Raw genomic sequence first — 24,661 nt, 5'->3', positions numbered from 1 at the left:
GGGATTGTCCTTTGTGTATCTTTGTGCCTAATAGCAAAACAAACAAATCTACTCAATATATTGTGCTCACCATAGGTACTGACACCCGAATTTCAGCGCTGTGAGTTCTTAAACTTACCGCTAAACCGCCGGGTTTGTACAAAATTGTTTAGTATGTAAACTATTGGCTAAATAACGTATACGTTTTATTTACGTTCCATAAATCGATACATATATCTTGTTATTCGTCAAGCGAGTTTAAAATGCAATAAACGTAGGTTCGAATAAATTCAAGTATTTGCTCGTGAATTATATATGAGCATTATGAATACAGCTCTAGTGGCAAGTAAGAATATAATTCAGCCCATGCAGGTTGTTTTGGTTCTTGGCCCACTCTTTGTATTGGTTGTAGGATCCATATGTAGGAGGTTTGCCATTTATTTGCTAAAAGGTACTAAGATATATTTAATGAACATGTTTCAGAATTGCTATGTAGTTAGTTGATCAACTGATAAATGTATTGTTCCAACATGATAAGTTCAACATTACAAAGAATGTCAGGTCTTAAAGTAACAGTAAGGTCGTTTTGGAATATATTATTAAAATCCAGATATATAGAACGTGTTTGGGAGAGTGTTACAGAATCATTATAAATGGTCAGCCCGTATTATCGTCATCAGCAAGTTTAACTTTTGCAATAGCGCTGGAAACTAATTACAACAGACATCTATCGGAATTTTGCCGATACTATGTCACCCAAAATAACATCTCTTATTCAGACCGAAGGCAGTGTATTACGACGCCTATCCTTTACGTCCAGATGTTTTTAAAAGAACAGTATTAGATATAAAAAAATTCCTCGAATTTATAATATGGCTTTATGTTCTTTGGTATCTCGTAAACAAAAAAAATTAGCCCTTATTGCATAAATTAACTTATACAAGAAATGTATAATTTAGTTATATATCTTGACGTTTGGGGCACTTAGTTAAGTGTATTACGTTATTCACAATTCACAACTAAACATTAACAGCTTTAGGAAGCTGTCAGAGAGGACCTGAATTGCTCACTTGAAATATTTCTTTTTATTTTATCAACACAGATGGTATTTCCAGTTTACTGCGATGATGTAATAAATACGCAGACCACCAATATTAGGACAGTAACATTAAGTCCAAATAATGAGGAATGAGGATTATAAAACCAGTCAATCAAGTCATGAAAAAGGATATTTTTTTCTTTTTCTCCTTCTCAAAAACCTTCTGTTCTTGCGAGGTGAACACTCTATAAATGAAGTAAACCTTGGAAGTGATCCAAGCCATCTAGTTTGTCAAGTACTACCTAAAACGAATAGTTGCCAGTATGTCTGAGTCATAAACAATAAAGTTGTAGAAACCCTATTGCTACAGATCTTGTGGTAGGATATATTTTGAATTATAAAGACGATAAAACACTTACTTCTAAATAAAAGTATATAGTATAAACTTTAATAAACATGGATACTTATACAACTGTTTTTCTTCAACTTTTTATCCCTAATGACATTACTAAGTTGTTGTTTTCTGAATTTTGCGCAAAGCTACACGAGGGCTACCTGCGCTAACCGTCCCTAATTTAGTAGTGTAAGACTAGAGGGAAGGCAGCTAATCATCACCACACACCGCCAACTTTTGGACTACTCTTTTACCAACGAATAGTGGGATTGACCGTAACATTATAACACCCCACGGCTGAAAGGACGAAGATGTTCGGTGTAACGGGGATTTGAACCCGTGTCCATCGGATTACGAGTCGAGCACCTTAACCACCTGGCCATGCCGAGCCTTTATTGAGTTAATGTCCTTACATTTGTTTTAAAATACTTACGCAAACATGCATATTTAGACACTGTTTAGAATTAAAATTGAAATATAAACGTGCAGAAAAATCAAACATTTATAGAACTGAAAAGTTTGTAAGTATTAAATTATAGTATTACGACTTATGAAATTATAATTACATAAAGTTAGTTGGAAAATCGATGTTGCACTCGAAGCTCAAAATATTTTATTTTCGAGGGATTGTTTTGTTATAGGGACAAATAAGTGAATAAGGTTAATGGTTTAATGGAATAATGATCATCAAATTTATTTATTTTAAGTAATTGTTGTGACATAAATATCACTGAAGTAAGTTTTATCAAACTTTTTAATAATCTTGACTAAAACGTGATAACAATGTTATCATTTTATGGAAAGTAAGAGAAGTGTGAATATTGGAGGCTTTGCTCACATCACACACACGTATTTCAAAATAAGGTATAAAACAAGAGCGCCAATAACAACATTTAACCAAGTGCTTTTCGTGTAATCATACTGGCATTTGAATTTTAAATGAAAATTTTTTATATATATAATGAGTAGTAGAATAAAGATTTGGAATGAAAACTACTGGAAACTTTGAATTAATATTAGTCGTTAAATCAGACTACAGATAAAAATTCATTGATCTGTAAGCAGAAAAAAAGTATCTGTCAGATGATAATTACGTCTTTTATGGTTTGTAATTGGTTTTTGATGTTCTTATGTAATCTGCTTAGATAGTTACTTACAACTTGATATTTTTATTATCATGCAATTAAAAAACAGAACAAGAATTCAAAATATTCTTTGGCATAAGTGTTCCTATATCGTACGTTTTTATGTTTTTTAAATGTTGTTTTGTCGTTTCAGCACAATTTTTCTCCTCGAGTTTCTTGTAATTTAAGGTTTTTCTTCATTCGCTGCGGCGTCCTTAGTTCTTGTGCTATCGGAGAGAAGTTTTTTTCTCTGTGCCAAAAAAAAAATCTATTTTAAGGTCGTTAAACGTCACTTTCTGGGCACATTTCACTTTGTGCCAAATTCTGCATGTGAACGTAAATGCAATGAAAAAGACATTAGAGATAGTTGGTCCAACAATAACTTAGATTCCAGTTGATTTCTGCTGCTTTTGCCTTATCTAATGTCAGTATAATTAGAAAAAATTAAACTAATTCACAGCGTCAAGCCACTAGTACTTATAAACGTACTTAGTTTCATGCATATACTGCGCATTGGAGAAAATGAAAGGTAAGTGAAAACAAAGCTTCAGCTAAAAAGATGAATAATTTCAGCAAAATATTCTTTATTTTTAGTGCATTAAGTTATAACACATTTCATTTATTTTTATCTGATAGATACGATTTTATGTTTTCTATACTTAGGGGTTTTATTTCAAAACATACGATTTCTTACTGTATTGGTGGTGATTGTATTATGCCATGCCACAAATGAGGCGTGTATTGTAGGTCAAATTTTTGTAACATTTATCGCTGAAAAGCAAATCCAATTAATTCATGTAACATAAGACATATTAATGATATTAAATTTTTATATATAATAGTTTCTCTTAATAGTTTTGTTTAGATAATAAAACTTCTTCTCCCCTCAAAACTAACGAAGCATGCTCTCCAGTATTAGATTATCTTTGGAACTACAAATACCTGGCTGGACATATTGGTCCATCTACGTTGTCTCTATTAGAACTAAACTAAAACTATTAAATAAAAACAGACAAGCGAAATCCAAAGCCAACCTTTATCATTCATATAGTTATCAAACTTTCTCTGAAACTCACTTAAATATATTGCTACCACAACATCTGAATATAATAACTGTTAGAAAATTAAGACTGTCTTAGCTGAAGCTGTCTCCTACCTTGTTAAATATATATTTTGTCCTCCAGAACGATACATCAACACTATCAATTTTTTTAACACTCTTAAACAGCTCAACCAGATCCCCCCTAAATCTTTAAAGAAAAAGCTATTTTAATGATAGTAACTCTTCTCTGGGCTCTTTCTCACAATTTAATATCCTTCTTAAGATAAGAAGTCCAGGACTGAACACATTACTCAAAATGCGGCTTAAACAGTGGCCTCTACAACGAAATTATGACCTCTTTAGGCTCGCATTCAAAGTTTATGTGGATACAACCTAAAATCCTATTTACCTTACCATTAGCGACAGGTCACTGTTTAGATGACTTAAGAGAATGATGGACCATTCTACTAGGATCCCTTTCTTTATAACAACTTTCTGCTTCCTTCCATCCAGTCATTCTTCTATCAGATTAGCTAGCTTGTTCCTCACACCTATAGAGATAACTTGCTTTATATTCCTTTTATGTGACACTTTGTCAAATGCTTTTTGCAAATCCAAATTTACACCCTTGATCTCATCTACTTAAGAAATAACATTTTCAAAAATATTCAAATGATTTGTAACGCAAGAGTTTCCTTAGTTGACAATTTAATACAATTTTTAACTTTGTGAACTTACTTTGCAAAGCATCTTTTAGTAGACTTTCCAAAACTTTACCCACAACTGATGTAAAACTAATGGGTTTGTAATTAAAAGGACAATTTTTATTACGACCCTTGAAAAGAGGAGTTACATCAGCTAACTTCTAATCTTTAATGGCTACTGCCCATTAACCATTCGAAGAATTACTAAAATATTAGTAAATAGCTCACATATCCAATAATTAACTTCCTTTAAAAATCCTTTCGGGAAATACTATCTGGCCCATGAGCCTTAGTTTTTTTTAACTTCCCAATTTTTTCTTAACAATCTCAGCATGTAGATGTCAATACAAGAACAAAGGCGTCATTTAGAAAACTATGAACGATATGCTCTCGAAAGTATGAAATATCGTACCATTTTGTATTTTACGTTTTAAATAACTCACCCGTGGGAAAAAGGAATGGTTTAATTTCCTACAGAAGCTATCAATAAATTCGGGTAAACATGAGCACCTGGGTTTAATGAAACTATGAATCAGCCAAGTAAGCAGACCACTTGTGTTTAATGTTTGCATTTTTAGTCAAAGGTCTTTTTAAAGGTCACCTATGTTAAATCTTTCTTTAAGAATGCTGTTAAACTATATTATATTTCTTCTAAAGATATCAACCAAAGCTTGAAGAACGTTTCTTAATACAACTGAAATTTATGTTAAAAATAATATTTGGTTCAAAAATAAGTCAACACTAAAATAAATTAAGAAGTAGCTTGTACATTATTGAAATTAAATTAATTAGACATATTTCGTGTCAGAAACAAATGCACCAGAAGATTAAAATTCATTGTGATGAGAATTGATTGAATTGTCAGTTGTATACATTCCCTTCTAATATTTTCGGCCGTATTAGGATAATTTAATATATATACTAAGTAAAATACAGTTCATAAATGCTACACAACTTCAACCAATAATTCAAAACTGTTTTAAACATTATAAAAACATTAATATTTATTTAAAAGATCAAAAAGAAGCATGGGGAAATTATTTTTTTACAAAATATAAAAAAACGCCAGACTTTGCTGTTAAGATCCATTCAGATTATTGTTACACGAAATATGAATATATTAGTGAGCATTCTTGTATTTACAAACGTGCACGTCGAACATCACGAAAATATGGATATTAAAAATGACTAAAAATTACAACAGAAATACATAAGGGATTTATAAATAATCACGTGCAGTTAGATATTGTGAGTTATTCTGATTTTTAGCTGTTGAAATACTTATTTTGTTATCAGTTAATCAATATAATAAAAAAAACGTATCCGCTCACATAACTTGTCTAAGAACACGTAGATTTATGAAATCACTTTACTTTTTAATTTTTTTCCTAATAATATTCTGAATTAAACTTTAAGGAACAATACATATATAATGACGTTTAGACGTAAAAATCACAATTTCATAAGGTTAAGGATTTGGAAATAAAAATAAATATTTTATATCAGGAATATTCGTTATCTATTTTTTTCTCTTAGCTCCCTGGTGGTTCAGCGGATATTCAGAGGGCTTACAACGATAAAATTCAGGTTTCGATAGCCGTGTAACGCATTGTATATCAGGTATAGAATAATAATTCATTATAAACAAAATTCTGCTATTGCTAGGTACACCACTTAACACTTTGCGACCCCTCAAATAGCCCAACATGGAAAAAAACATCAGAATCCTTTTATGATTTCCTCAAGACTCAGCTGTTGTTTTCGTGACGTACTTCAGTGAACTCTTCCATGCATTTCTACATTGTAATTACTCTTGCTAAACGTATGACCCGTGATAATGAAGCTTTATATAAATATTACGCACAGCATGAACTGTATGTAGTATTTAACAAATAGGAGTAGCTAAACGGAACATTTAAGTTTAGAAGAAAAACTACTATAATGTTATTATTCTGCGATGCTTTAATGTGTACCGCAAAACTTCAATGACTAAAGAGAAAACTTTTATCAGCCTTTTATTAATAGCATTCAGAGTATCGAAATTATATTTTGACGACACTGTGACCAATGGGACATCACTAATGGTTGCTTTCCAACACTATAAGTCTTTTGGATTATTCCATACATAAGTTATTTTATAATATAATTTGCATGTTTTAAGTTTTTATTCAATCGCTTTTAAGAATTATAAATCTCCCGACTCAGGACATTCCCTCATAAAACTTTAGATTTAATTGTCTAGGTTATAAATGTATTATAAAATATACAATGTCAATACTTTCCAATCGCCAAAATCAGGGGTTCGATTACCTTCGGTGGACCCACCAGATAGCCCAGTGTAGATTTGCTACAAGAAAACACACACACTCCAATTACTAAATAAAATATTTCTAAATTGCTGAATAGTCAATTTTTTATAGATCGTTTTAGCACTGTTACGTATCATAATTTTTCGCTAATTTATTATGTTACGTATTACATTTTCAAAAACCCGTAAATTCTAATTTGAATTTGGAAATTAATTTAATGTCAATGTCTATCAAATTTATGATACTTGCTAACGAGATTAGCACAAATATATTTTAATATACAAACACCAATAGAATTTATAATAACTGTTATTACAAATAATGACTTGCAAAAGTTTTACCAACTAAATATTTTACCGATGGTTCACGAGGAGCATATATTTTTTATGTTGACACACAGATACACTTCACCTAACAGGAAGTTAGCGGGCTCCTTCACACCTGAGTTTTCTCGACGAAAATATCTAATGCCATCGTAAAAATACGTCTAAACTTAATTCACTGAAGTTAAACGGTTTGTAATGTTTAAAATCTATAAAAGTTTCTGGTCAAATGTCGTAGTTTTCCGATAAGTAAGCGTTTATCACAATTATGTGTTTTGAGATTTATAGTATACTGATTGCAGCAAACCAACAATATATAAAACGTATTTCTCCATGTTGAGTTGGTTACCTTTTATAAACTTTAAGGCGAGGTTCTCGACAATTCAGTAGGTAATAATACTGGCAATCAATTGTATTTTACATACACACACACATCGTACATTGTTGATTCTTATGCTCGAGAATTTAGATAATATAGTGAACTTTCCCAATATACATTTAACAGTTTACGCTACACGTATTTCTGAATATATATTTAACTAAACCAACATTAATATTAAAATAAATGACAGTTAATCTATTATAGTACACTTCAAAAACTCACAAACACTATAAGAATGTTGACAGAATAAAATTTTGCGTTTATTCACTTTTCCACGACCTCTGTGCAACTTTTATTAAAACACTGTAAACCGATAACAAGATTAAACATAACTTATATTATTTCTTATTATAATTTTACACAAAAGTTTATATTTACGCATTGGTATTGTTACTCTGTAAAGTGTAATAAATAAACTACAATTCGATGCTCATGTTTTTCCTATGTGAGCAATTATTTTTTATGGTACTTTTCATACTTGTTATCTTATAGCTTAAATGTGTGTATAAACATGTTTAAACAAGACTTCTGTTTGTTTTAGACCAAAGCCACAGGGCTATTTGCTGTTTTTAAGAGTAAACTTACTGCTTTCTTACTTGGAGACCAAAATTTGTATCTTATTTTATCCTTTTTTAAAGTACTGAAAATTGTTCATATTGCTAATTATTACTTTACAGCAGAATAAAAAAACAATCTAAGATTACTGAATCTCTCCTTTTCCACAGTAATCTTAGTATATAATTTGAGACCTAGTCTGCAAGAGAAAGTTTTATTTGTTTATTTAATTAAAATATTTTGTAAATTTGATTTTAGCTCAAGCACTATTTTTCCTCAGACGAAATATTTTATATTGTAACGGTTTTAGAACCTCGCCAAGTCCGGATCTACTTTATTTGACCAAGATACATCTTTTCCTTTGCCTTGCAACGCAATTTCTATGTGTTTGTTTTGAACTTCACACAAAGCTACTCGAGGGCTCTTTGTGCTAGCCGTCCATAATTTAGCAGTGTAAGACTAGAGGGAAGACAGCTAGTCATCACCACCAACCGCCAACTCTTGGGCTATTCTTTTACCAACGAATAGTGGGATTGACCGTAACATTACAACGCCCCTAGGGCTGAAAGGGCGAGCATGTTTGGCGCGACGGGGATGCGAACCCGCGACCCTCGGATTACCAGTCCCACGCCTTAAAACGCTTGGCCATGCCAGGCCTAACTCAATTTCTATTATAAAAGGCTTCGTCATAAGGCGGTCATGATCAAAACACGTCCTTCCTTCTTTCAGATTTTTCCGTAAGCCAGATAGTGAACGAGGACGACAGTTTCCAGTGCATATTTCAACAGTCTGATTGTATAGGAGTCCACAGGCGCTGTGTTCGTCGATTTGAACACTATATCTTCTTATGGAATAGCGTGAAAACTTAGATGTAACCTAATTTCAATGAGTGTGTCTGTCAAAACAAACATATTATTACAACTTTTCATTTCTATATATGATTTCTAACACGTGTCTAACAGATTCTGCGATTTGGGTGATATAATTAATGCCTGGCCAACACGTGATATGTAATGAAAAATGCGAAAATTGCTGGTATCTTTGAACTGAGGGCCGGCAAGGCCAGGTGGCTAGGGCGCTCGACTTGTAATCTTAGGGGCGCGGATTCCAATCCCCGCCGCACCAAAAGTGCTCGACCCTTCAGCCGTGAGGGCGTTAAATGTTCGGTCAATCCTACTATCGCTGGTAAAAGAGTAACTCCAAAATTGGCGGTGGGTGCTGATGACTAACTGCCTTCCCTCTAGTTTTACACTGTAAAATTAGTGACAGCTAGCGCAGATAACTCTCGTGTATCTTTGCACGAAATTCATAAAAACAAACAATTATTGAGCTGATGTGAGCTTTGAATATGCTTGGAGAGACGTGAAAGTATAGTGTCATATAAAGTATCTTATGTATTCGTTATACAAATACCTGCGTTACGAAATTGAATATTAATAATACAAGAGAAGCTATAACATTTCCCTATTACTATGTTGGATAACTATAGCTTTTGTCACAGAACGCTACATGTACTACACGTGCCTTACATCTGGCAAATGTTATTAGAAGGAATAGACTTTTGCAAGTGCAGTAACATGTTAACTATCACAGCAGCTGAACACTTACTAAAATATATTGTTTATCGTGCATGTTTGAACATTTATTTTTATTATAAATTCATTAATGTTTTCTAATGCGATAGAAAGTTGTACACAATTAAACTCACGATGTCTCCAGACAAACAAATTTTTCAGAAGTAGTTTTGAGGTATTCCATTTGCGTATTTGCAAAGCCGATTCATAAAGTGGGCCCCACGTTTCAAAACCTATCATTATCTTGAAAAAATACAATGTAAGAGTGCGCTTGTAAAGAATAGGAAATTAGAAAAATATGGAGTAATCGCATACAAATGAACGCACAACAGTACAATTAACTTTGTACTCCTAACACTGGATCATGTTGGCTGCATTGTGTTCTCCATAGAAATCACTTCGAGGTGAAGAAACTTTCATTGCAAGTTTCACAACTGTATTCTTATGAAACTGCAATCAACAGGTGTAAATGAAGTAAATAATAGATAGACAATGTTTCATATTTTGTATATTATGAAATTTTACTTTTATGAAAAAAATAAAATATTTCTCACAAGCAGGATAAAGAGAAAGTTCTTCAGTCATAAACGTGTTTGTTTGTTTGTTTATTATTAAGCGCAAATCTATACAAAGTGCTATTTGTGCTCTGCTCACCACGGGTAATGAAATCCGGTTTCAAGTGTTCTAAATCCGCACACATACCGTTGTGCTACTAGGAGCAGCCATTAACTTCCGGACATTACGGACATTTCGACAAAAATATTTATTAAGGTCTCTCTGAAACTAGTCATCATATTAACCTGAAATGTAAATAAATAATACTATAAATACTGTGTAAGTGTCATAAAACTATATGATTATCTTCGTCGACGTTTAAAACATACAAGTTTGAAGAGAGTGTCGTTATATTTTCGAAAAAAATCCTGTAAAATGCCAATGGCAAATATAAAAAGTACGTTTTTTCATAAATTTCGGTTTTTCTGAGTTCTAAAATATGCCAATTTTCGTAAAATTATTACTAACATATATTATCACAAAAAAATGTATATTATAAATTTCCTAAAAATAACTTTAATACGCGTGTTTGAAACATTCGTTTATCGAAAATATCTAGATGTAAAATGGAAATAGCCGAACAAAAAACTAGTAATGAATTTGTAGATATTATTTTCGACTGTCATACCATCGCAATATATTATCAACGGCCCGGCATGGCCAGGTGGTATTCAACTCGTAATATGAGGATCGCGGGTTCGAATCCCCTCACACCAAACATGCTCTCCCTTTAAGCCGTGGGGGCGTTATAAAGGGACGGTCAATCCCATTATCCATTGGTAAAAGAATAGTCAAAGAGTTGGCTGTGGGTGACGATGACTAGCTAACTTCCCTCTGACCAGGACAGGTAGCCCTCATGTAGCTTTGCGTGTTATTCAAAAACTAAATCAAACTATTATTAAGATTTTCTTACAATAAATGTAAAAAGCTATATGGTATAATCATACTATGGCTTTGGAATGAGAATGTTGTTAAAAACTACTGCAAGGCTGGAAATTGAGAACAGTGGTAGAAACACGACATGGTTTCATGGTGAAAGTAATATCAAAACCGCTACATTGGTTTTGACTCAAAATAGTGACAGAAACACGACAGGTTTTCTGATAGAGAGTAATTTGGCGAGAATACAAAACTTCTGACCTAGAACAGTGTTTTGAAACACAACATGGTTCGTGCTGAAATTATTATTAGAAACACGATATGATTTCTGACAGAGGGTAATGTTAGTGGAGGCCTGGTGGTTAAAGCGCTCTATTCACAATTGCAAGATCGCGTGTTAGAGACCTCTTTGCCGAACTCGTTCAACCTTACAACCATTGGGCGGTTCTAAGTGCGGTAAATATCACTATTTGTTGGTAAAAGAGTAAACCAAGAATTGGCAGTGGGTGGTGTTGACCACCTGCCTTCACTGCTAAATTAGGAACAACAAGTGCATATGGATCTCACGAAATTAAAAAAAACAGCAACAATAAACCAATGTTAAAGAAGGGACGAGAACATTGTCACTTTGTTAGAAATGCAACATAACTTATGACAGAGAGGAACAAGACGTGGCTATTTATGAAAATATTTTTAACCAAAGCTACTTTTACGAAGCCTTATTTAACTATAATTAACTATGAAATAATAAGGATAATTTTGTACTAACATATATATTAAATTAGGGCCTTTGACTCGGAGATATGTTTGGTGGGTTGATTTCTAAACAAAGATTTCAGATAATTTATTTTGATTCTAATGTAGATTTAGCTCATTGCGTTACTTGGAACCTGAACTGGACAAATTCGAAGTAGTTTCCAAGCAATGGAGGAGTAGAACCCGTACCAAATCTGGCAGAAAAGAAGTGAATAATATAAGATCTGGTTCTTCAGTTTAAAAAGCGAGTTTTTCGTAGTTTATGAGAGTGATGTCGATAGGAATGGTGGTCCAATGAAGATTACATGCTGCTATTAGATGGTAAAAGTGTTTCTAACATCTTGTTTAAGACAAGAGGATTCGGCCATTCTCTAAACTCCATTTCTCCGTGGGCGAACACTATTTGAAGAAAAGTTTTTATAGGAATGATATGTGGGATTTTGAAGTCAACAGAAATACGCCTTTATTCGATTAATCTTGTATTAGTTTCAACATGAATACAGGAAACCTTGAACCCCTCCCCAACTGAAGTCCACCAGTTCCCAGTATTAATCTCATTAACTGAGAGATTGGATATTAGGAATAAATTCTTAAATAGCAGGGAAGTATTATTTTCTTACTTTACAATCTTGTGGCTATGGTATTTGAAATATTTTTTAGTGATATTACCCTATATAACTACTAATGGATGTGAGTTTTTACAAACTGACCTTTGATGGAAACAGTGAGGCTTTTAAATTCATCTTCACGTTTTATGTCTACTCATTTTAACCAGATATTTTAGTAATTAATCAGCATTAAACGTGAACGTAAATTGCGCTAGGGTTTCAGTTAATGCATGAAAATTTCTGTCACAGATGAAAGATTATAAGTTTTCTGCTTTAAAACAAGAAAGTCATGAAATCTAAATAAAGTACAGAAAAGACAGACAAAAATAGACACCGCAATTCTCTAGAATTCCTTGACGAATGAAAAAATTATACTTATTTTCAATTTATCTTTAAAGTCCAACGGTAGAAAAGAGCTATAAAATTATGGTATGACTTAAAATAAACTACACTGGATACTAGTATCCTGCTTCAGAAATAACATCCAGAAGGTATTTGTTCATGAGCCAAACCATGGATGCCAAAAAAAGTAAAAGAAAAGAGAACTAGGCGAGTACAGATGGTCTATAACTCTAGTAAATCGTTCGTGCAAAGGAAACATGTCATAGACAAGAATATCTACTACTAATTGATTCATCAGTCCGAAAAATGTTCATCAAGAATGATGCCAACTAATGGGTCATGTAATGGAAAACCCAAGTACCGAATCAAACTATACGTATATGGAAAGGTGACTATGTGAGCTTGCAAATGAATAGATGAATAAGTTTGTGTAGGTGTATGTTGTAAAAAGGTGTTTACAACAAATATTCACAACAATCGCAATTTCATTAATACCTTTTATTGTATGAATAAAAAATGATTCTATGTGTAAGAGTATTTTGTTGGAAAGTTTTATTTTTTATTTTTGACAAGGTATAAACTGGTATAATGAACTACACGTATTTTTACACACACACATTAAACCATTACTTAGCAAACATTACGTATTAATAGACATAAAAATAATACAAAGTGTTAATTTTTTTATTGTAAGACAGCACTTCTATTTCTTCAGTAGAAATAATCAGATTTTAAGTTGCCTTCCAATCAGAAAAGAAATCCATTTCATAAAAAAACGGACACTAAAATTCAGTAGTATAAGTGAAATAAAAGAGATGAGGATGACTGGAGCTTATAAACTCAGAATGTATTGTTTTATCTTTCAGTAAAATCTTCATAATAAAATATAAACTATACATTTAAAATTAGAAAAGAAGGTAACCACAGATACTGAGGGTTAATCACACTTTATAACAACCATGATCCAGATTCTGTGCGGCCCTTCAAACTGCATCCTCAATCACATTCACTCCTATAGTCTTCATTACACACAATTGCTCGGCATCGCAATTTATATTCTAACAAGTTTCTAAGAAGGACGACTGGATCAATCTTAAATAAAATACTTTGACAAATTTTCATCGTACGTGAGTTTAAGCAATCAAGGGCACAAATATCCTAATGAAAGTTGTAACAGAAGGTATCACTTGGATGTGATCAAATAAGATTGTGTTGCTTATAGTTTCTTTGGCTGTATTTTTTATCTAAAAACTTTTTTAAGTGTGGCTACAGACTTGTGAATCATCACCATTAACTTTAGTTTTTATTTATTATTATGTTACTGATGTCAATAGATATGTCATGTCAGGCTTCATCGCAATGGGTAATAGATTATAAGGTTATCTTTCGAATTGTAGCTCTTATTTTACGAATGTGATGATTTTTCGGATTAAAATTTGCGTGTATAAGGAGTTTATTAGCAGCATTTATACAGGACTTTTCCGTTCCTTTGGAGAACATTGAAGTTTTCTCTTTGAAATGTTATGTTCGTTGGCTTGGCTCTACACTGTTTCACGATTTCATTCTACAGATGTCTTTCATGTGAAAGAGATGTGACATGTACCGAAAAGTCAGCTGTGGCAAAATTCCAGTGTCAAATAAATTAAATATGTGTATGCTAAACATGTTGCCTGTGTTGTTACAACTCGCATCTGCGACGACACTCTAATGCTTTAGAGTATGCAAATTGTTTATATAAAGTTGATTAACTCTGAGTACGAACGAACTCACATACTAGCAATGTGTAAACTCCCTTATATATATATACATAGTTAAAAACATATTTTTACTTCAGCAACAGTTTTTGACAAAACAGTTTTAACTCACTGAAATGACGACACACCTATATTATACATGGCCATCACAAAGCATTAATATTATTAGTAAGTTACAATTCCAAGATACAAAGATTAACGCTATATGGTTTACTTGAGTGATAGTTTTACAACAACAAAGTTAGTCATCACTAATCTTAATTAAGGTTGAGATAGGTTAATTATAGCTCATCATATGTTTTCATTCATCTAATACACAAAACCTAGTTCTGATAACTTCTCTTGTACAACTTCAATAAACAGTCAGAAGTCTTAATCTTACATTTAGACCACTACGATAGACTTTTTTCTGTTTGTATTCGCTCTCAATGGCTCAACGGTAAGTATGAGAGCTTATAACTTTAAAAATCGGGTTTCGATTCCAGCGGTGGACAGAGCACAAGTAGCCCAACAACGAAGAAGCTGCTTACGTTTACAACCATTACCAAAATATTCTGACAAACGATTATTTCAAACACTTTTAAGTACAATGACAACACGATAACTATTTATCTTAATGAAGAAATGAACAATAGACAGTATAAAATGCTACATTTTACATGGTAAGGAGTGTCTTATGAGAATATAATGCATAATTCAACTTTAGATTATTATGTTTCTATTTTTAGATTCAACACACACACACTAATATTATTTCTACGTAAAGACAAAGGTTAAAGAGTCAAACCTTAAGCTCTACTTACCAAAAGTTTAAAATTCATCAAAATCCATACAATACTGACAATGCTTTTTCATAAACATAAAGATTAAGAAATCAAATCTTAAGCCGTATTTAAAACAATGTTTATAATTCATCAAAATTCTTACCAAACAATTTCTATTGTTTACGATTGTTTCACGCATTATAAATAAATTTACATTGAAGTAGCCAACCTTTAAGCCAACTGAACAACTTATTTCTAATAGATAATTATACTTATTTTAGAATTAGTAATTTTAAATTGAATTTTTTTTTATTTTCTTACACACTGAAGAATTTATAAACTCTGACTTGCTTTATCTTCGAAATTTGGCTTTAGACCGTCCAATTAAAAAAACGGTAATGTTATTATTTGAAACAGAGATGTGTCGTGCATGTCAAATATTTAGGTACAATGTATGTGTCAGGTAGTTAATTACAATAAAACAATTATTCTCAATAATTTTTACGTGTGTCTCGATTAAATGTGTTAGAATTCAAACCTGATGCTGGCGTAAAACAGCAGGATGCTTTGATGTCAATACAATGTACAGATAGAAAAACAAGAGTTGTGTCATACGGCACTTTGAACTCGACCAGATTCCTAGTGAGATGTTTCCTAGTCCTTAGATCACCCATATCCCAACGACTATTTCAAATACCATATACAAAGGAGGGTTTGTTTGTTTTCAATTTCGCGCAAAGCTACTCGAGGGCTATCAGCGCTAGCCGTCCCTAATTTAGCAGCGTAAAACTAGAGGGAAGGCAGCTAATCATCACCACACACCGCCAACTCTTGGGCTACTCTTTTACCAACGAATAGTAGCATTTACCGTCACATTATAACGCCCCCACGGCTGAAAGGGCGAGCACGTTTGGTGCGACCGGGATTCGAACCCACGAACCTCGGTATACGAGTTGAACGCCTTAACGCGCTTGGCCATGCCGGGCCCACATACGAGGGGGAGGCAGAATCATCAACCATTTTGTTCAATTCTACAAGTATACATGTCACTCCCGAAAATGGGTTTGCTCCCACCCAAGGAAGTATACCCAAATATAGGTAAAACATATATAAGATTTTTTGAAATAGCTGTGGTAATATACAACCTTTAATTAAGCAAAATGCTTAGTACATTTTTACGGCATTCGTCCATTCAGTTTTCAAGGATGTTATATGTGAATCCAGATCATTTGCATGACAAATGAAAGAGATTAGCTAGGCATAACTAAACAAAGATTTTATCCTACTTATGAAATTATGAAACTAGCATTTATTTTATCTGTATCATATGTTTTATGAATGGATACCTGATAAAAAGTTACAATAGATTATTGATAAAAATAAAAACATTATTAACAAGTGTATCTTGAAAATATCGTTGAATAAGTTTGACAGATATGTAGAAACACTTAGACGTATAATCTCTTCACAGATTAGGAATACTCCCAGTAAATAAAATATACTGAACACTATATACATTCCTACCATAATCCTTTAATACCAATAGGAAACGATCATGGACGAATTGTCTATCAACCTCATTCAAGCCACAAGTTCAATTGACTTCATAACCAAGAAGTGTGCCGTTATCTGGTTTTGAATGTTCTGTTGTTTGATTGTAATTTAACATTCTCAGTTTTTCTACAAGTCCACATAGCCTTGATAACATTCATATCGGGACACTGTGTATATCATTTCATGGTTGTAAGTGTCCCTTTGGTGTGTTTTGTCTTCCAGATATCGTTCACCACATTTGTTCAAGAAATGTGATCGCTATCTTGCTAGGAGATAAATCTTTACACAAAACGATTTGCTCCTTAAGAAATAATATGACTGATAAAAACCTGTTTGTACCTGTCAGCAGTCATGATGTGTCAATTTCCAGTACCATTGGCTGAGATGTAGCCCAAAGTTTTATTTGCCCACCGACATATGCATCATTGTAGATATCCACTGAACGAACTCGTATCATGTAAAGAAAATATCCAGAGCTACTTAATACAATCTTGTAGAGTTTTAACTTTTAATATAGTTGCCACTGAAACATGAAGTTTGCTTCAAAATTTCAAATAGAATAGTTTCAACTAGTCAAAACATTGATTTCTACACGTTTTTATTTGTCATTTCTGTCATAAGGTATTCATAATGCTACTATTAAGACCATTGAGACTTTTGTAGTTATATGGGCATTATGCTGGTGTGGCACTGTCTGACTGGCTAGATGACAACCAGTCGCAACATAAACTGTCATTACGCCACTGTCACTGTACATGATCCTATCCTGACGCAAGAAGACTATCTTGTTGGTTCTGCAATTCTTCGAAAATAATAACAGTAAAAATTGGCTGTTTCCAAAATTATTTCCACTATATTATATTTTTTTAAAATATGCATAGAATAAGCTATTGATAAGACATGTTTTACTGGGATAACATACAAAAACTATCTTTCTATGCTATAACAGCAAATATTTTTTCCTTTTAATCTCATTTAAAGGCATGCTAAAGAATTCCACTCAATGAAATGTTATTATTTATATAGCTATCGAACTTCGTTTGCTTCTTTTGTATGTGTTTTCGTTTGCTCAAGTTTTACCTTTATTTTATCTAGAACAAATGCTTGTTTGCTAACTTTCTTAGCATGAGTTGCAGTATCCAGTTACTGCAATATACCTCAGCTTAAATTGTCATGTGAGGAACGTCCCAGAAAAATACCATCATTATTATAAGTTACGTCATTGTACAACACTGAATTTGCGAAATAGAATAATATCGTAATTTTTGACTAAAATGTTTCCCTAAACGTCACACATAATACAAAAATTAAATATTCTTAAAATTTAATTGTTTAAGTTATAAGTTTACTGTAAGTTTTCAGAACATATTTTTGTACGCGTGATGAGCCTACATTATTATTTCAACCGAAAATAATAGTAGCAGTACGTTGCTATACTTTTAGTTAAATGTTTAACATTTTATTAATTTTCAAACATGTTTATTAAATAGCGTAGCCATGTCAGCTAGTCATTCGTTGTCTTATGTAATTTTAAATGAAAAACTAATATGATACATTACTTCTGTAGTAAAACAATTAAGTTACACAGTGAAATCCCGTTAGTAGAATAGCGTAAGTTGATATTACACAATTAATGCTTCTTTAGCAGGACAATAGAAGCTTATATTACACAATAAATTCTATTTTCAATTATTTTTGCTTATTTTTTATAAACAGCTGTAATTGTGTTCTAAATTTATGTGTTTGCTTTAGCTCATGTGTTGTCCACCCACTGGCACAGCGGTAAGTCTACAGATTTACAACGTTAAAATCAGCGGTTCGATTCCTCTCGGTGGGCTCAACGGGTAGCCTTATGTGGCTTTGCTATAAGAAAACACACACACAGCTCATGTGTTTTGCTTGGTTTGTAACTCATTAGATCTAATCACAAGCACAAACTGTTATCTGTGATGAGAATGTAAGATACTATAAACTATTAATGAATAACATACACACATACACGCAGAAGTTTAAAGAAAAGCTCTGAGCTACTACGGAGAAACTAGAACAAAGTTCTCAAATGTTAAAATACATAGCCAAGACTAATGATCCGTTCTAACTAGATTATTATTTTTTCTAACTATCATCAGTGCTTCTTCATTATGCTATAAAGGAAAAATAAGTAAAAATCGAAATTTTAATCCTTTCATATATAATATACCTATTAATATCCTTTTCATTCTTTCTTTGGATTTCTGTTTTACTCACTAAAATACCTTTAAGGTGGTCTTTATTAGTGAACAATCCATTTTTTGTCTCGCAAAGAGAAAAAAGCATAAATTATATTAATGGTAAAAGTTTAGAAAAATAAGATGTTCTTTTAACTTGGCTTATAATTCCTTTCCAAGAAAGGTTATTTTCTTACTGGTATATTCAAACTTCATTATCTAAAATTATTCATGTTTTTCCCTGCACAAATTTTTTCAAGTGTATGTTTCTTAGCTTAAATATGTTACATGAGCATTGCAACAGCTGAGAGAATATAATAAAACTTTCCACAAATTGTACGCACAAATTATCTTATTAGAAAATAAGCAGTTCTTATTATTATAGGTATGAATTACGCTGATTATTATTGTATTCTTAATTGTACTGTTGATTTATTTTATGTTTTCATTGAAGTTGTTTGTGAATAATAAAATTTTCTATTTACAAACGTAATTATTTTTAAGTTTGAAAATAGTATAAAAAAGGATGTAAGAAAATTAAAATAACCATTTTTCTTAAACATTTTATATTATGCACATAATTATGAACCTATTAAGAGTGTCGCGTTAGAAGCTGCCATAATTTGTTAGATCGTTTATCTTGTCACTGTGCCTTGTCACAAAGTTATCTTTACATAATGAGACGTATCAGACCTGTTTGATAAGTTCCGGCTTGACGGGATTACATTTAATGTTTTCTCACATTATAGAATTACTGAAACGAAAATGAAAGATACAACTTTTTATTTTTCATGGCCAGAAGCGATATTTTTTCACATTTGAATAGTCGGGTCCTAGTAGGATATGTATATTTTCTATATCTTTAATATCTTTTGTAACAAGACAAGATGTTAGAAAAATGACATCTTAGTAAAGGCTGTACTGTCTTTTACTTTCTGGGCACTTTATACTAAGATAAATGTTACCAAGATACTGTAACTAATTACTAGGAAAACCCGCAAAATATTAGATGATAATAGTGCTTGGTTTATTATGTTTTCTATCCGACAATATTAGAGTAGAAATATGCATCAATACTGTTATAGAGTCATGGACAAGTTCCTCCCTTGGTAAAACGTTAACATTTGAATTTTACAGCTAACTTGAAGCCTAATCTTTTGTCGCAAAAGTTATCGATTATAAGAAATTTCTTTTCCGTACAGCACCAAGAAAATGCGCAGCAACTGTTTGAATCATATAAGTTTTTTGTCTCTGTAATAAACAAGTATGTATTAAATCATCGTTTTCCGTTTATGGTGACTCCTATATCGTTGTGTATAACCTATTTTAAAGTAAAATGTAAGCAAACATTATGGCAAAACTAAAAACGTATCGTTTCTATAACTTTTCAACCAAAATTGAAACTTTAAATGGATTGAAGTAAATAACGCAATCTTGTTTATGAAGAGTGATATTATGCGTTTTGTATTAAAATGTTATTTGAAGACGTTATTACTTACTATTTTGTAATTATTCTTATTATTAAGAAATGAAACATATATATATAATGATCTTTATTGATTGTGGCCCCTTGTTGACTCAAATCTGAAAGCTTTTAACACTAAGAACCTTGTTTCTATGCCTTCGGTGGACAGACAACAACTAACAGACAAACTATTGATCATGTTGAGTAATGTATTCGTGAAGATAAATAACCGAATGATTAATTTTTAATTAATTATTATACGCCACTAGAACACCAAGTTAATGCAAAAACAGCATATTGCATGTTTTGAAAATATTTTGTTTCATAACCATAATAACGAATTTGTATTCAATTCGTTATGTTTAGGTCAATATGCAATATCAGAACATGTCTTGTAGAATTTACAGTAAAATACAAATATAATGAAAAATAAGTTAACTTGTTCTTAAAGTTTATCTCCGGTTGTTATTTAAAAGGAAATATCAGAACAGAGCAATTATCATTTAACCTTAATTAAAGTACTTTTTCACTGTCTCTTCTGAAAGTGACAAGATCAGCTCTTTGATTAAATTTGAGATGGTGATTGCAAAGTACATTTAATCAGTGGTTCCATGATCTACTTCTGAATCTCCCGAAGTTCCTGAGGAGAATGGTGGGTGATATCATGATAAAAGAATGTCATTCTAAATGAATACCAGGAAAGAAAAGCCAGCACTAGCTTTCTTCTTTCAGATTTCTTGCTTTGACAGGATATGAGGCTCTCATCGATTTCTGAAGAAGAACATGTGCCGTCAGGGTCGTATAGGAAACTGAATAATGATTGATGAAGACGAGTTGCACGCATTGTTGTTTCTCGTCCAATTTCCTTCTACTCATGAAAGTTTTGTTTACTAGAGATATAAGTGACCCAAACTAACACGTGATGATGGGTTTTACACCATTCATTCAGCTATTTCACTTCATTCGGAATTATTTAACCTTCAATCGCACTGTCCCTTTAAAAGAAGATTTCCTTTAGACGTTATTCCATGGTCTCTTGCAATGCAATACTACTAGTGTACCTACTTATATCTTTGCCACTCTTTATGGAACTTTCTGATTCAAATGTATACTGAAACCAGTATGACGTTACAAGTATTTGATTAAAAAGAGCTAAGTTATTCATTAAAACCACTACATAGTTTACTTAAAGAGGGGTTTCAGTATAATAATTATCTTGAAACAAAAATATTATCTTTACTATGACAACATTTATATGATACATTTTAAATGACAAGAAATAAACCGATTCTAATGTAATAAAGAAGCTTCTTTCTCGGTATGAGAATTCTGTTACTAAAAACTTTCTTAAGTCATACAATACAAACTGCAGTTTATAACTTATCTGTCATGTCTTGCCTGGCGTAGTACTTAACGTGTTGGACTGTGATTTGGAAGCTTCGTAAGTCGTGGCTAGTCGACGACAGAACGCGTTTCACACTTTTTTAGCGCGGATACACTGAAGGAGTGATGCTGAAATTCCGTCTGATAATGGTAGCTTCAGAGTCAGTGGTGGGGGTTATTGACTAGATGCTTTCCTTCTACTTTAGAAGTATATAATTGGTCATGGCTATGCATAGTTAGCCTCTTATGTAACTTTGAGCAAATAATCTGAAACAATTGAAAATTATTCGTCGTATTCTGAAAATCAAAGTTATTGTTATGTATGGTTTAATAGTTTTATTGTTTTAATTATATTGTTTTACTGTGATTATTTTGTTCATCTATCATATTAAAAGATCATGGATATGATCAATATCTTATCATATAAATCTAAATACTGTCTATGAAGAGTCTAAGATTCAGTGATTATAAAATTCTAGAATAATTTATTTGTCAAACTTTCTTCGATATAAGTTACACCTATTTTTATACTGTCGATCATAGTTTGTTTCCCCTTTGCTTAAGAGTAAGTCTTAATGCTTATAACTCTAAAATTCAGGTTTCGATATATATATATACTTGTGGTAAGCAAATTACCGGTAGCCCAGTCTGTAGGTTTGGGATAAACAAAACTTCTGAGTGGTCTTGCGCGATAAAGTCTTGAAGAATAACCAGGCACCATAAGTTCATAACTGATCCTATGTTGTCTTATCGTAACAGTTAACAGCTGATGGCTTTAATTATCAATTAAAATAAACTAATATGATCAAATCAATTTTCTTTCAGCTTTAAACGTCATATTTTATGTTGATACCATTACGTACCGCAGTAATGAGATCAAAAGTTTTTAGTGTTGTGTGTTTTCTTATAACAAAGCCACATCGGGCTATCTGCTGAGCCCACCAAGGGGAATCGAACCCCTGATTTTAGCGTTGTAAATCTATAGACTTACCGCTGTACTAGCGGAGGACATAGAGTTGTGGAGAAAAGACATTGTATAATGTGCTGCTCTAGTGAAAGCATGAAATGGTTTCAAATTCACGTCCACCTGATAGAAAAGGTTTGATAATATGTATTTTGACACAAATAATCTAACGCTTTTTGTAAGGAAACAAGAAATATTAAATCACCACTAGAAAATTGACGCCATCATTTAACCGAGTCGTTGATATAAAGTTTTTAGATGCGACACATTTGATAGTTACATTGACTGGCTATCAAACGTCCACTGTATAACGGGTTGAATCATTTTTTGTTGCAATAACAGCTGGTATGTATTAAGAAAAACTAAAAAAAAAGTTCAAACGTGCCTTGTGTAGTAACAGCCATTACAATTATGAGCAGAAATTATTTCACAGCTACCAGAAATAGAAAAGTGATTTTCGCTTTCATTCCAAAATTGCCCAACTATATTCAGTTGACTTGGTTAACCAAATATAGTTGAAGTTATTGCGATATTCTTGGAAACAAAACTCTTCAACACAAGTAGTTTGTGTTATTTCAATATTATCATGGAAAAGTCTTCACTTATCAGTGCTGAAATTTTAGTTATTCACTCTTATAAAGGAATCAAGAAAACTATGCTACTTCACTAAAACATTTCCATTTTTTTACAACACCTTTCAATATAGGAGCAATATAAGTAAAAGTGAAATATTTCATTCGATTATCTTCATATGTCAAGCCTATTTTCAACAATGGAAAGAACTAGAAATGGTTCTTCGTATATCCTTACTTACTTCCAGTCATCTGTTCTGTAAAGTATGTTATGTATTGCGATTTATTCCGGAGAAGTATCCAGCCTATTATATTACGTGTTACGATTTCAAATAGTCTGAAACTGAGTTCAATACTAATTTAAACTTAGAAGTTAAATAAATGTTGAGATATATCAAATTTATCTTGTTTGCTAAAAACATTGATATACACAACTTTCTTTCTTAATACAAATATATTTTAATATACAAACAATAGTACAATTTATAATAAAGGTTATTGTAAATACTTATTACAAATAATGATTTATATAAAAAGGTTTACAAACTTACAATCAATATTTACTCTTGTATCCGATTCAGAACCTTCTTGATATCTTACTGAGGGTTCACGAGTGAATTTATTTTGAGTTGAGACAAGCACAATTTATTTTACGAGCAGCTACTTATCTCTTTGCTGATCACGCCTGAGATTTTAAGACTGAAATTTTATAATGTCTTCATAATATTAGTAACATCCTATGTTAATTCGCTGAAGTTAAACGGTTTGTAATGTTCAAAATCTATAAATGTTCCTGGTAAAGTATTTAAAGTTCTAGATTAATAAGTGTTTTAATTATAGCTATTGAGGTTTATAGTATAACAACTATAGCAAACCAATAATACATAAATCTATATATACTGTTTCTTGACGCGTTACTTTGGTTTGTAAGCGTTAGGTGAATTTCTAGACATTTCAGCCTGCCCCTGCAATACTGACAACACGCTAGTGCTTTTGTAAAACATATATTATTGATTCTTACATTAAAGAATCTTCTATAATTTTAGTAAATAGGCGGGAATTTCGCATCACACATTTAACAGTGTAAGTTACATGCCTTTCTAAATATATATTTAACTGAAACAAACTTCGATCTCAAAATAAATATACAACAGTAAATCCGCCACAAGGGTTTGCACTAGAAACACCACTAAAGACATAGTTTCCTGTTTGGAGTTAAAATGAATCGTGATCTTTTTTATTTTATTTTTCACTAATTGTATTTATATATTTATAAGATTCAAGCTATAACCTGAGATACCACAGGATTAGTCAGTTTTGCATAGGTAAGTTTAAGTGTTTGTTTCATGTGCGCAGGAAACTAATAAAGTGGCTATTAATGTATATCTGTCAACAAAAATTTGTGTAGCAGCTGCAGGAAGCGTCATTTGGTG

General features: G+C 32.0%; 1 protein-coding gene across 4 annotated transcripts in view; it reads left to right on the top strand.

Moving 5' to 3' along the window:
• Nucleotides 1-2,886: 2,886 nt before the first annotated feature.
• Nucleotides 2,887-24,661, top strand: part of LOC143222543 (protein amalgam-like) — a 313,846-nt gene continuing 292,071 nt past the window's right edge. For 2 of the 4 annotated variants that reach the window (XM_076449167.1, XM_076449166.1), the window contains exon 1: nt 2,888-3,065. The gene's annotated coding sequence lies outside the window, so the exon portion shown is untranslated. Of the gene's footprint in view, nt 3,066-24,661 lie in introns of all 4 variants that reach the window. The other 2 variants (XM_076449163.1, XM_076449164.1) reach the window with 2 other exon arrangements.

The sequence above is a fragment of the Tachypleus tridentatus genome, chromosome 8, assembly GCF_004210375.1.
Source record: "Tachypleus tridentatus isolate NWPU-2018 chromosome 8, ASM421037v1, whole genome shotgun sequence".
Lineage (NCBI taxonomy): Eukaryota > Metazoa > Arthropoda > Merostomata > Xiphosura > Limulidae > Tachypleus > Tachypleus tridentatus.
This window is presented reverse-complemented; position numbering and strand designations above follow the sequence as displayed.